Source organism: Onychostruthus taczanowskii, unplaced genomic scaffold (genome assembly GCF_017590055.1).
Source record: "Onychostruthus taczanowskii isolate IOZ18803 unplaced genomic scaffold, ASM1759005v1 scaffold130, whole genome shotgun sequence".
NCBI lineage: Eukaryota > Metazoa > Chordata > Aves > Passeriformes > Passeridae > Onychostruthus > Onychostruthus taczanowskii.
In genome coordinates, this window is record NW_024498463.1 from 88,274 (window position 1) to 102,001 (window position 13,728).

The window sequence follows — 13,728 nt, forward strand, 5'->3', positions numbered from 1 at the left end:
CCTGCACTACATGGAACAGAAGACAGCTCCCACAGGGGACAGGTGCATCCCATCCTTGCCAGATTGCACTGGAGAATCACCTGGAGCACCTGCAGATGGTTTCTGCTCAGCAGAGCTGGAGCCTGGAGCAGTTTCTCCATGGAAAGTTAGGAGCTGGCTGCAGCAAAGCGCCATAGGTGCTGGATGAGCTCAGCCCCAGCAGGGCAGGGCTGGCTGAAGCCAGGGCACAGCCCAGCCTGGCTGGTGTCAGGGGGACAGGTAGAGCTGCTCTCTTTCCTGGGTGCTCTTTAAAACACCTGGGAAAAGGGGGGAAAACTCGTGTTCTTGTGGTGCAGTGGCAGCACACCAGGAGCTGTAACCTCGCAGCTCTGCCAGCACCTTCTGGAAGGCCGGGGCTGGTGGGGACATCTCAGCTCCTGGGACCCCTGTCTGTGAAATGCTGTGTTAACATTTTAATAGTACGGTAAATGTAGTTTTGTAGTTAAAATAGAAACTATTTATGTGGGGTATTTTTTTAAAGACAGGAATAAGGTACTCACACTGAGATAGCAGCCATAGGACACCTAAATCTTTCAGAGAAAAAGAGTTTATTGCTCCATTGTCAGGAGAAACTTCTTCCTGCAGATGCCTTCAGGATTAAAAGGAAGAAGCTGATACTGACCAGACAGAATCCTTTGTTTGAATGGAATTTATGCATCATGTAGGAGATGTATGAATATGGAACAGGCTGTTGCTTTTAAGGGTTAATCCTCTGTTAAGGTGGGTCCTTTCTCACGCTTATTTTGCCCAGAAGGAGGTACCTGGACTGTCCGTAACTCTTTGTTTTTATTGTCTCATATTGTCCTAATCATCCAAATTTTTATTACTCTAATTATATTACTATTTTATAACCATTTTATTGCTCTTAAACTTCTAACATTTTAAAAACAAGTGATTGGCGTTTTTCACATAGTTTAAATAGAAGTACATAATATCACATGATACAAAACTTAAAGTTTTAGAATTTAGTAATATATTAGAATATAGTATTTCATATTATATATAATATATATGGTGTATATATATACTATATAATATATATTATATATACTATATATAATACTATATACTGCAGTATATAGTATTATATTTAGAATATAGTAATATAAAGCAAAATAGAAAAAGCAGAAGCTAGTCCTTCTTCTTTATAAGTTTAAGAAGTATTTTATAATTAACCAAAAAAGTCCGCATTACAAAACACAAGCAATTAATTAAAAGTAAAAATAATTTAAGTATAATTTTAATTAAGTAGTTTTTCTTTAAAAGACCTTATAAAGATAAATACAAAACCATTTTACAACTTATTAATAAAATAGTATAAAACTCACGGCTTATAAGACTATAATATAAACAAGAAACAATAAACATCTAAGTCTAGACACAAAATACCATCTTAACGCTTTCAATCCCAATCTTAACAAGAAAAAAAAAATAAACAAAAAGCCAACATTAGTGTTGCCCCGTGTGAGGGTCGGACTCGTGACCTTCAGCCCTGGTCCGGCCGCGTTCCCATCCCTGGGGGAAGCGCCGCTCCAAGGGCTGAGCTGGGGAGATCCCGCTGTTGGGATCTCCCAAGTGATCTCGTCCAAGTGATGGAAGGACACACTTTTCAGAGGCAGCTCTCGCTGGTTCTTAGCTGACTGCATGTTTTAAAGCTGAGCTCTGTGCTTTGGGCAGGTGTGGAAGTGCTGGAGCTGGCGTTTGTTGCAGACAAAGCTACTGGTCTGCTCCTGTCAGGGAACTTGATTTTTCCTTTGTTGCCTACTGAAGTCCTGGTGGTTTCTGTCAAGTCTGGGGACTGTTAGAAGTTAAGTATGTGTTAAAAACCTTCACTGAACCCACAGGCTTGCGAATGGCTTTGCTGGATTGGTGAGGAGTTTTTCAGCAGCTTTTCACTCTGAACATCAGTTGTAAACACTTAGTGCTTTTCTTTCAACAGTAATAGAAAGAAAATATATTTCACTGCTACTGAAACATACAGAATACTTAAATTGTTGGCCTCCTGCCCATAAATGTGCTTTAAGGATACATGGAACTGGGGAGCTGCAAGCCTTTTTTTCCTCCTTCTACTCCAAGGATGTTGGGAAATGTTTCCTCGTGTTGTTTTCCTTATACCTGTTTAGGAACTTTGGCTTTCTCTTTCCTTTTACCTATCATGATATTTACTCAATATGTGGATTCCTGTACCCAGTGAGCTTCAGAGCAGTACACATGTTCAGGAACTTGAGCAGTCCCTGTTTCCACAAACTAAAAATTGATTTTCCTTCTCTCAAGTTTTTTTTTCTGAGTCGTCTTGACCCCACCTGTCCCACAAGTGAAGCTTCTTGATAAGAGCAAGGACTTGATGGGTTTCTAATCTAATCTTTGCTGATAATTCCTTTAGTACTAGTGGAGTTTGTTGGTTGGTTGGTTTGGGTTTGTTTTTTTCTTTTCCCTTCTTTCCTTTCTGCATTTTCTGCTGCTGGGAAAAGTCTGTCTTGATGGATTTATTTCTTGTGGGGAAGTTGGTTTCTAAGTATTGCATCATACTAATATATATGTTATATATGTGCTATAACCTTTCTGTTGCTTTTTGTTAATTATTAATTCCAGTTTTAATTTTTTAATTTTGTGGGTTTTTTAATTTTTTTTTTTTAAACTTGTGTTTGCCTGTTGTGAGTTTTCCTAAACTTTTCCTGGTGTATTTCTAGGTTATAGAACATGGGCTCTCAACGCTGAGTCTGTGGTCCTGGTGACTGTACAAAACACAAAATCAGTCCTTGGAGAATCAGTTCAAGGGGACTTTTTGAACAGAAAAATTGAAGTCATGAAGGGCTTGTTAAAGAAAAACACGAAGCTGTTTTTAAAAATGCTACTCACGAAAAGCCCCTTGTTCATGGTTTATAATAGTATTATAATTCTGAGTTGTTGTCAGTTATGTGTAACTGGGGAAAGGTAATTGGATTTGTTACTTTAGTTCAACAAATCGCACATGGATTGATAATTAGTTTGTGACCTCAGATAATAAATTCAATACATTAGCAGTTCTCTCATGAGCATTATTTTTTGAAGGTTAGGACTTCAGAATGTACATTTTTTAACAATTGTTTGCCAAACACTTCAACTAAATAATGAAATACCACAGACTGAATGTCACTTATTTTGACTCCTAACCATTCATTCCTTTCCTTGAGAGATTATGAAGCATTAGTTAACATTTTTATTGCTATAGAAGTACTGTAAAGACAAAGTTTATTATAAGTAAGTTCAGTTATAGTTTCAGGATGGGGAGCAGTTTTAGGCACTCCTTTCATATGTGCCTGCTGATGTCTTATCTGTGAGGGGGTGGATGTGTTTGTTGGGTTTTTGGCAGTATTTTCATGTATGAATATGTTTCAGTAAAGCTAAAACAAACACACAGGTCTCCTAAAAATTTGTTTTCCTTGAGCATTTGAGCTTTTGAGGTTTTTTTTAGCTTAATAATTGTATTTTTTTTTATTGCTACGTTCCTGGGGTTTTACTTCTGGTAGCTGTGTAAATGCTTTTGTAACATCAATGGAAGGGTTTCATATTCCTGGTGACACAGTAACAGCCCCAGAGGAGTCATTACCATCACATTGCAGGCACTGGAGCTGTTTCAGTGTCAGTGAAGTGTCTCTCAGACTTCCATCCGTGTGCTAACAGCCCCAGAGGAGTCATTTCGTGTCACTCAGAGAGCCTGAGCACTTATGATGTCAATGGAAGTGCAATTTTCATGCATGGCTATGTGCTGGTGGAAAAACTCCATAGCTGTGATGAAATATGGGCTTTACCTGTAATAAGTTATTATGGCTGCTTTGTATAAGGTTTGAACGTGTGATAAATGAGTAATGAAATGGTTGACTCTCACAATTAAAGGGCAAATACTGTGTATATGCTGAGAAGGAGTTGATGGACAGGACTTTGGGAGAGGCTAAAATGGTTAAAAGGCAAAACCTCCATCGTGTGGGTGAGCACGTGGTGGGAAAAATCCTCTGCTCCCGGCACCGTAACATTTTCTCTATTCAGTGTTTGTTGTATTTTTGATAAAGTTTTAATAAACCTTTTACATTTTTGGAAGCGAGGATCATTTCTCACAAACATAAGCCTTAAAAGAAGAGGAATCTGCAGCCTCTGAGGTTTGTGTTTGGGCAGCTGGAAAGATGAAATTACTCAGGAATTTGCATCTTTTCCTGCACGATGCAGTGCCAACACACTGTAAAGCTGTGCTGTGGATGCAGTGCAGCCGTGACCACTGTTACTGCTGCACTGCACAAGGGAAAGCTGCAGCCCTGACACAAAGGGATCTTGGAAATACCAAAAAGTTATTTTTACAGTAAAATGTTTGTAGGCTTGTTTAGTACAATGAAAGACAGGTGGATAAATCAAGATTTTTGGGTTTTAACAAGGAAAATGTAATATCCTTTTATGAGATCTTTTAATACTATTTTTTATTAAAATGCATGTTTTATTCCCTGCACTAATCTACATGGAAACTTAGAAGCTATACCTGTTGACTGCATTTTTTTTTCTTTTTATTTCACTTTTTGCAAATCTTACTGTCTTAATTAATGGTTCTAATGAGCCTTACGAGTACTACTGAAATATATATCCCACCATTGCAGGATGAAAACATTTTTGTTTCAATGTTTCAAATCCAACAATTTGTTTATGCACTTCGAGGTTAATTGCTTTTTGTGCCCTATTAAAGGGAGTGAGATGTGTCTTTTATGTAGAGAGCAATATAAATGTTTCATGTTGTTATTTTTGCATTAATGCATGGTAATGGAGTAAGGTATCAGTGATTTTGAGAATATAGATTGGCTACTGGTACAATCCCACAGTTCCTTCAGTTCACTGAAGTTTTAGGTGTTGGTAATTAATTAAAAGTACATTTCATTTTGGCTTTTTTTTTGGCCCTAATTCCTTAACAGGCAAGTAAAACCCAACCCAGGGATTGTGTTTTTCACTGAACCAGTAATTCTGGATTGTGGAGGAAGACAAGCAGCGTGCTTCTATGTGTGTTCACACAGGGTAATGCACAACTGGGCCTTTGATTCCTTCTCATGCTCTCATCTTGGTGGCAAGACTCAGCTCAGTGTTTTTCTTCACATTGCAGTACCTTAGTGCCATTTACTTTACTGTAAGAGTTCTACCTTAGTTTTTGGTACTTTCTTTTACAGGAAGAAACAGAGGTACAAACAAAACTTTCCTGTCTTTCAGTCACTTTGTCATTTGTTTCTGTTATTGCTGCAGACTCTCACAGTTGAAAATATGCAAAGTAAAAGTTAAATAATTGTCAGTACATATAAAGGATGTTGGTTTTTTTTCACACCTTGTGCAATCCCCTTAAGTGTTTTCTAGATTTTGATGTAACTTTTGGATACTTAAGCTGTGAACTCTCGACCATATTACCCTTGCATGCCCTTTCCATTTTGTGTTGTATTTATATTTTCTTATAGCAGACTCAGCTGTGCAGTTTTCTCAAACTTGGGAGCATGTTATATGAAATATGAAAAGTGAGACATGGAATGAGTTTAACCCTCTAAGAGGAGCAGGAGTCATATATAAGGAAAGAAAAAAGAGGTGAAGTTCTTCTCACCATCTTCTATAGCACGTGTTTGGAAGCCTTTTGGTTTTACTTTGCTGAGGATGACATCCCTTGTCACGGGAGATCTGAACCCTCACACTGCTGGTCACTGGACTCTGGTGCTTAATCAGGCATGGCAGCAGATTGCTGGCTGCCACCACTCTCAAAAGGGAAAAAGCCACTCTTCTCTGAAGTGTCATAAGGGAAGAAAGAGGTTGGAAGTGAGTTTAATCTGGGACTAGAAGTGCCTGAAAATTAACAGAACACTTCTTCAAAGGGACCGAATTGGGGAAACAGTGTCCAAGTAAGTGATAGCAAGATAAGTGCTTTGATATTGCTTTTTATAATGACCTCGCTGTGCTAGCAGTGAGACACCAAACACAGCCTCTGACCTGACTGTTTTTTCAGTTTCATTAGGTGGTAGCACTGTCTGGCAGTTTGTCTCACATGTGCACAGGGCCATGGTGGCTGCAGACTTCCTCATCCTTTCACTGAGCATAGGCACACGTGTGGGGGCTGAAGCAGTGGTTCTGTGCTGTTCCTTTTCTGAGCTGCTTTGACACTTGTAAACCAATTAGTGAGATTCTGCATTGAGTCTCACAGGCTTCTCTCTTCATCTTGAGCACTTCTGTGGCTCAAACAAAATAGCTTCAAGTTCTTTCTGAGGACTTCTATCTATGTTTTATTTCTGCTTCTGAGATGTTTTTTGAAATCTCTCCTGGTTAAGTTGTGACATATGCCACTGTTGCTATTTACTGATAGCCCCAGGGGCAGCAAGTACAGGTGTTGCTAAACATTGGTTTAGTACTGATTACAATCCTAGCAAGTGGCTGCTGTAGCTGCTTGTTTCAGATGTGTTTTGCTCTGGAACCCTTTGATATAAAAATAAAAATGTGCTGCCATTCCTTTGAAAAGAAATAGACCTTAGTTTGTATATTTTTGAATTTCATTAGGACCTTCAGACCACTCTTATTAGACAGCCAGCATAAATCTTTGAAAGAATAGGGCCTGCTAGATAGACAGGTGAGCACTAAGGATGTTATTCACCAAAGTTTTTCAACATTCTAAATGAAAGTGTTACAGGAATGTAATCCAAGTAACAATAACATAAATGGTATTTGTCCACTTAAGTTCTTTTCCTCCATACACCCACTTCTTGAGTTTGCATCTGCTTGTAAGGACTGCTGTGTAGGACTTTGCCCTGTAGAATATCAGTCCTTTCCTTGAATACTTGGGGGTGGTAAAATCTGCATTGTCTCTGAACCAGACATGAAACAATTGTCCAGTGTGCTGTCCTGTCAAGGTCCCACTGCTCATCACTCACTGTAGCTATTTCAGTACTTTCACTGACCTTATTCTCTGCTCACTGTGGCTACTTCCACCTCGCTCCTCCCTTGTCAAAACTAACTTGTTGCAATGGGAATTATTTATGTACACCATCCTTGGATCACTGATGGACGTGAAGTCCCCCAGTGTCTCACTTCTGTGTCCCTGGGGCAGGGACAGAGGAAATGGGGATTATGGTCAGTTCATCAGACCTCTGCTGTTCCTTCTTCCTCATGGAGAGGAGATCTTTCCCTGCCCCAGCAGCACACGGTGCTCCATGAACTTCTCCAGAGCGAGTCCTTCCTGAGGGCTGCAGGACCCTTCTCCACGGAGTGTGGTCCTTCAGGAACAGGCTGCTCCAGCATGGCTCACCCAGGGTCACAGGTCCTGCCAGTAAACCTGCTCTTCTGTGGGATTCTCCCTCAGAGTGTGGTCCTTCAGGAACAGGCAGCTCCAGCATGGCTCACCCAGGGTCACAGGTCCTGCCAGTAAACCTGCTCTTCTGTGGGATTCTCCCTCCATAGTCTGCAGGTCCCAGCTCCAGTGTGGAGTTCCCAGGGCCACAGCCTCCTTCAGGCAACCCCTGCCCCAGTGTGGGGGCTACAGGGGCTGGGGGGGATCTCTGGTCAGTGCTGGATCCCAGGGCTGCAGGGGGATGGATCTCTGGTCCATCCTGGATCCCAGGGCTGCAGGGGGATGGATCTCTGGTCCATCCTGGATCCCAGGGCTGCAGGGGGATGGATCTCTGGTCCATCCTGGATCCCAGGGCTGCAGGGGGATGGATCTCTGGTCCATCCTGGATCCCAGGGCTTGGGGGGAGGATGGATCTCTGGTCCATGCTGGAGCCCAGGGCTGCAGGGGGATGGATCTCTGGTCAGTGCTGGAGCCCAGGGCTGGGGGCGGGATGGATCTCTGGTCCATGCTGGAGCCCAGGGCTGGGGGGGCACAGCTGCCTCTCCCTGGGCTGCACCCTGGGCTTGGGGGAACCTCAGCTCCAGCACCTGGAGCAGCTCCTGCCCTGGGGGGCTGCAGAGCTGCTCCCCTCACTTGTTCTCCTTAATCCGGGCTGCAATTCTGCAGGGTTTTCCCCATTCAATGTCCCAAGAGGTGCTGTTGATGATGGGCCAACTCTTGTCTGGAGCCCAGGGCTGGGGGGGCACAGCTGCCTCTCCCTGGGCTGCACCCTGGGCTTGGGGGAACCTCAGCTCCAGCACCTGGAGCAGCTCCCGCCCTGGGGGGCTGCAGAGCTGCTCCCCTCACTTGTTCTCCTTAATCCGGGCTGCAATTCTGCAGGGTTTTCCCCCTTCAATGTCACCAGAGGTGCTGTTGCTGATGGGCCCAGTCTTGTGTGTTCTGGAGTCACCGGGGACTGGCTCTGCCAGAACTGGGGGAAGCTTCCAGCAGCTTCTCACAGAAGAAGCCCCCAGCTACGAAAGCCTTCCCACACAAACCAAATATAATGCTGTTAAACTGTCAGTGTGCAGACTCTTAGGGTTAGGGATTGTACATTTCAGGGAGGTGCAATTTCGTGTGCTCTTTGCCTCAAGTATTTACTCCTTGCTTTTACAGTAATTCTAAGAGTGATATTTTAATTTGAAGAGAGCAGCACAGAAGTGTTGTCTGCTTGCAGGTGTAAGGATTGTTACATTTTGTGATTCCCCATTTAGTGGCTTCTATTAGGGCACTGTGGAAGCCTGGCCATGCTGGGCAGTAATCACATTTGTGCTTAAAGGCAATAATAAAGGCAGACGTGGCAGACACAGCTCTGCAGAGAGACCTTGGCGAGGGCTGCCCTAGGCCCCGTGCTGTGGCACTGACCTTGTGAGAAACACGGTCACTCTTCTGTGAAAATGAAACAAGTTTAACAAAGGACAGTAGGAGACAAAGACCACAGAGCAAAGGTTGTTATGGCCGGGTGCATCTTGGCACTCAGCCAAGAACACACTGTCACCTTTGGGGATGCCCCTTAAATACCTTTTAATTCCATCAGCCTGTTGCACATTCATAGGCCCTTATGCATAGTAAACTTTTCCCCAAACTAGTTTACATGTTCCAAGAACTGTTTAGTCTGGCTCCTCCTTGGCTCTGCCTTTTTAGAGCATGCAGATCCCTTGGCTGTGGTTTTAGTCCTTTTTTATCATCACCTGCAGTTTCTGGGCCATGGTGCACTCTGCCTTCAGAGGGTGAGTGCTGATGGCTGGCAGATGTGTCCAGGTGTGCTCACCCTGTGTGCCTTGGCTGTTATCCCATCCCAGCAGGCATTTTAACACAAGCACACTGATATCAGGTATTCCCTACTATGTCCAAGCTTAATTAACAACAGAAATAAAACTAAATCTTTATAACAAAGTTACTTTAACACCACACATATAAAATCCATTTTAACGTTTGTGAAAAGCCAATATTATAATATGTATCTATAACAGACCTCATTACCTGTGATGGCCCTGCCTGGGCCCTGAGATAATCAGAGTCTGGAGGAACAGTGTGCAGGGGCACCTCATGGCTGTCAGATTTCCACGCACTCATTACTTTTGTAAAAGCAGGCCACCCCATCGTCTGGGAAGAATGATGCATTTGACTCCATTGATTTAGAAGGCTAATTAATTACTTTATTATACTATATTATTCTATACTATATTACACCACATCTAAACTGAAACTCCACAATCACTCAACTGCACAAAATCTCGTGACTGTCTGCTGACAGCCTGGACACGCGCTTGGGCCTGACAGGCCAAGGAAACAAAACCCCTCACTCTGGGTAAACAATCTCCATGTTGCATTCCTCTTTGGCACAACACAGGAGCAGCAAATGAGATAAGAATTGTTTTGATCATTCTCTTTTCTGCTTTTCTCACTGCTTTTCTCAGGTTCAGAGAATGTGAATCCCCCATATTACCATGCTCTGTGTGCTGGATTCTGTGAGAACAAGAAGATCCACCTTGAGGCATATCAGCCTGTCTGGCTGGAGGTATTAGAGACCTTGACAGACTAAAGCAGTGTATTAAGAGCTTTCACTCTGATGATCCTCTTAAAAATGAGACTTCAGAATATCTAGTGCATAGCATGATTCATCTAAGACATCAAATAACATATGTTCTTAGCCTTTGATGGCAGTCCTAGTGTTGTGCTTCAACTGAAAAGTAAAATTAGTCATAAGTTTTTAAAATGCCAGATTTCTCTGCAGTATTTTTGCACGTACATCTTGTGAAGAGGTTGATTTCTGTAATCAGTCATTGAAGCAGAGAAGCGTTGCTGGAGTGAAATAATTTTTAGGATAAAATATAAAAACATCACCCAAATGATAAGCTTGTTTTTCATGCTGAAAAGTAATTGAATGAAATAATCCTTTATAATGTTTTTGTGTCTGAGGTCTCTTATACTGCAGGTCCTGTCCCTTGACAGCAAAACATTTATCTGTCCTTAGCACCATCTTGTGAATCCCTGGCAGAGAAAATCCTTCCCAGGAGAGCATGTGCTTGGGGATATTTTTATGAGAGGTAAAGCTGAGTTCCCAGAATCTCAAACTTCATTCTTCCTTGTCCTCAAGTACAGAATATCCTAAACTGGGAGGGACCCAGCAGGATCTTCCAGTCCTACCCCTTGCCTTGCACAGACACCCCAACAATCCCCCCTGTGAATCCCTGAGAGCCTTGTCCAAATTCCCTGCCTAGGAAACCCATTAGGATCCCATGTTTGTGATTTTAATGCAAAATTTGCATAAGATTGATGCTGTTCCCAGAAGATATCTAATTACTTGATCTCCTTCCATAATGCCATCTTCCCAGATAATCTCACTGTCTGGTAACTGACTGCTCTGCATTTGGCAGCACAGGGGTAAAGTGTGATTTTTGTCAAGCTTATGTAACAGAAATGCCTTCAGTCTGATAGTTATGTACTGTTTGTCAGAAAAGAGCTTGAATAAATTACCACAGGTTTTGTGAAGGCATTTTCTCCTCATGTAAAACATAAACACCCTGAAAATCACTTGATTCAAAGGTGCCTTACTTATTGCAGTTATCCTTCAGACAATGCCAGCTGTAAAACACAATTGCAATTCAAGAAATTAATTCACTCGAAGTAGTGTTGATCTTGTAATTTCTGATTTTAGGCAATGTTATGAAGAATGAAATGCTAAAGACTATAATTATTTCTTAAAGTAACAGTGAGGGAAACACTGGAGGACTTGATCCAAAAAAAAAAAAAAAAAGAGAAAACCTATACTTTGGTTGGTTTACTCAAATTTTTTACTTTCAGTTATTAACATTTTATTCATCAGTGCACTATTGTAGTTCTCTGCTGACAACAACAAAGATATCAACCTTTATCCCATGTCTTTTATTAGAAGACCCTAATTCACTGGTGGTTTGAGAGAGAAATATTTAGATTAAAGGCATGGAGTAGATTTTAAGATTCTCAGGGAAAAAAGATGGCTTGTATCAAAAATTAAGTTAGAGATACTAAAGCTTGTGATGAGCACTCATTATTGAACTTTTGTTTTGTATACAATGTGAATTTATATCTATTTGTTTAAATTAGGACTTTGTTGGTATAATTTGAATGACCAAATTTTGTTGCAAGCCAGTATCAGTTACAAATCTGGTCTGTTGTTTGCATTTGTTGTCTCAGTGGAGATCTTATATACCAGACTTTTTTAGTCCTGTGAAATCTAGATCTGACAGATTTGCTCTCAAATTACCTGATATATTTCATGCATCCTGGAGGAATACCTTTAAAAAGATATCCATACTGTGCTTTCTGTCCCTGCAGTAATAATGAGCTGACTGTTTAGCTTTTAAGAGTTCTTAGTTTTATTTTCACAAGCAATTTTCTCTCTGTGCAAAAAGCACAGTTTTAATATTATGGTCTGAAGGAACCCTGGGCTTGAAAGAGGCTGTTGAAGGTTATGTGGTGCTTTATATCTGCATCAAAATATCTGAAGAGGACACACACTCCCTGAATATTATAAAGAAATGTGCTGGATTTAAAGCATCTGGTTGAGTGCTAAATGAATATTTGTCTTGCCAGTTGTATGGGTTTGGAGACCCTGAAAGGCAACTGAGGCAAAGATTCTGTGATCATGGTTGGCAAATGTTTTGAATGTACATATGGGTGTTCCAAAAAATAACAGCTGCAGCAGACTGGGGTTTGGAAGCATTTAAAAACTTATGATAAAAGGAGCCCATCTCAAAAATAAACCATGGCCTGCAGGTGTCTGTAGCTGTGTTGTCTGGCTTGAGCCAACAATATCCTGTAAACAGGAATTTTGTTATTTCTGGCTCTCATCCTTAGCTTTACACTCGTGACAGTAGTAGAGGAATGTTTGAGTATAAATATTTGTAAGTTTGGTAATTAATGATGTGATAAGTGAAGACAAGGGGAGCAAAACTGATCCTGTTGGCTTGAATTAATTATGATTTCACCTAAAGCAGAATTTCCACCAGCTGTTTAATGCTATATAGCTCATGCCTGTGAAATTAGCCATTTATTACCTTTAAACATGAGTAGAAAAAGGCATAAAACATAGCTGGCAATTAACATAATCTTCATATCTCAGCATTTAGTGATATGCCAAGATAGTGTGTGCACTGCACTTAGATAAAATTCAGTAAATCATAACAGGTTATGGTAATATTCCTTGTAAAACTTGCCTCTTCATTAGAAATATCTGATTATCATATATTGCTTTTCATGCATTATTCAGGGTTTTGTCTGATAAATCTTATGGGGAAACAAAATTTAGTTCAATGCTCAGCTCCTGTCTGTGGAGTTCTGACTGGAGGTCATCCTGCTTCAGGTGGTGGTTGAGGCAGTTCAGATTTTATTTCTGACTTGAGTTTGTTTGCTGTGATGGGATGTATTAAAGACAGTGGAGCATTAATATTTTTTATCATTTAATAGATGTGCTCTTAGCTTTAGTAAGAAGCAGAAATAGGAGACTCTTACTACTGGCACCCACATGTGTGCACAAAGTGCTCAGGTGCACATTGGCTTCAATTTGAACCATGAGTTGGTGCCCTTTGAGCAAACCTGGAAATTTCTAGCTCAGCCTAGTCCTGTTAGGGTTGAGATATTAACAAAAAAGGGAAGTCAATTGTCCATATTTTTACTAAATATATTTGACCTATTATGCTGGAAATAAAGGTTACACTATTAAATCATTCATTTCTGCATTCTTATGTTATTTGCTTAATTGTCCCTTAAAAGGAATAAGTCCAGATTTTTACAACATCTGGTATATTTACAGCAATTAGTTCTGTAGAGATTGTGCTGCTGTCATTCTAAATTGCAAAGTCCAAACACACAAATTGGAACTAGAAATGATTTAGTCAATGAGTAAGTAGTTTATCTTACTCACATGAATTGGAAAGGTATCAAATCTGATAGGTGTGGCTGTTTTGATGCTGTTTGATTAAAATAGAGGTTTTTATAAGCGCTGAATCTTTTAAGCATGAACATTAAACAACTGATGTAAGTATTGTTCAGTAAGATTGCTTTCTTTGAATAGAATATATAGCAATATATAGGAATTGTTGATAAAAGAATGCAGAATAAAATACATGTTTACTTGTAAAATGGGTGTTCTTATGAAAAAAATGGACCAATTATAATACTAAGGCTACTTGTGTGGAAAAAAGGTGATTTATCTTTCAAGTTATCTTGGACATAAAGGTTACTGTCAACATCATTCTGTTAAGTCATTTGACAATTTTTGTTTTCAACTCTAATAATATTGAAAAGCATTTACAGGACCTACCTTAGTAGATTTCCAA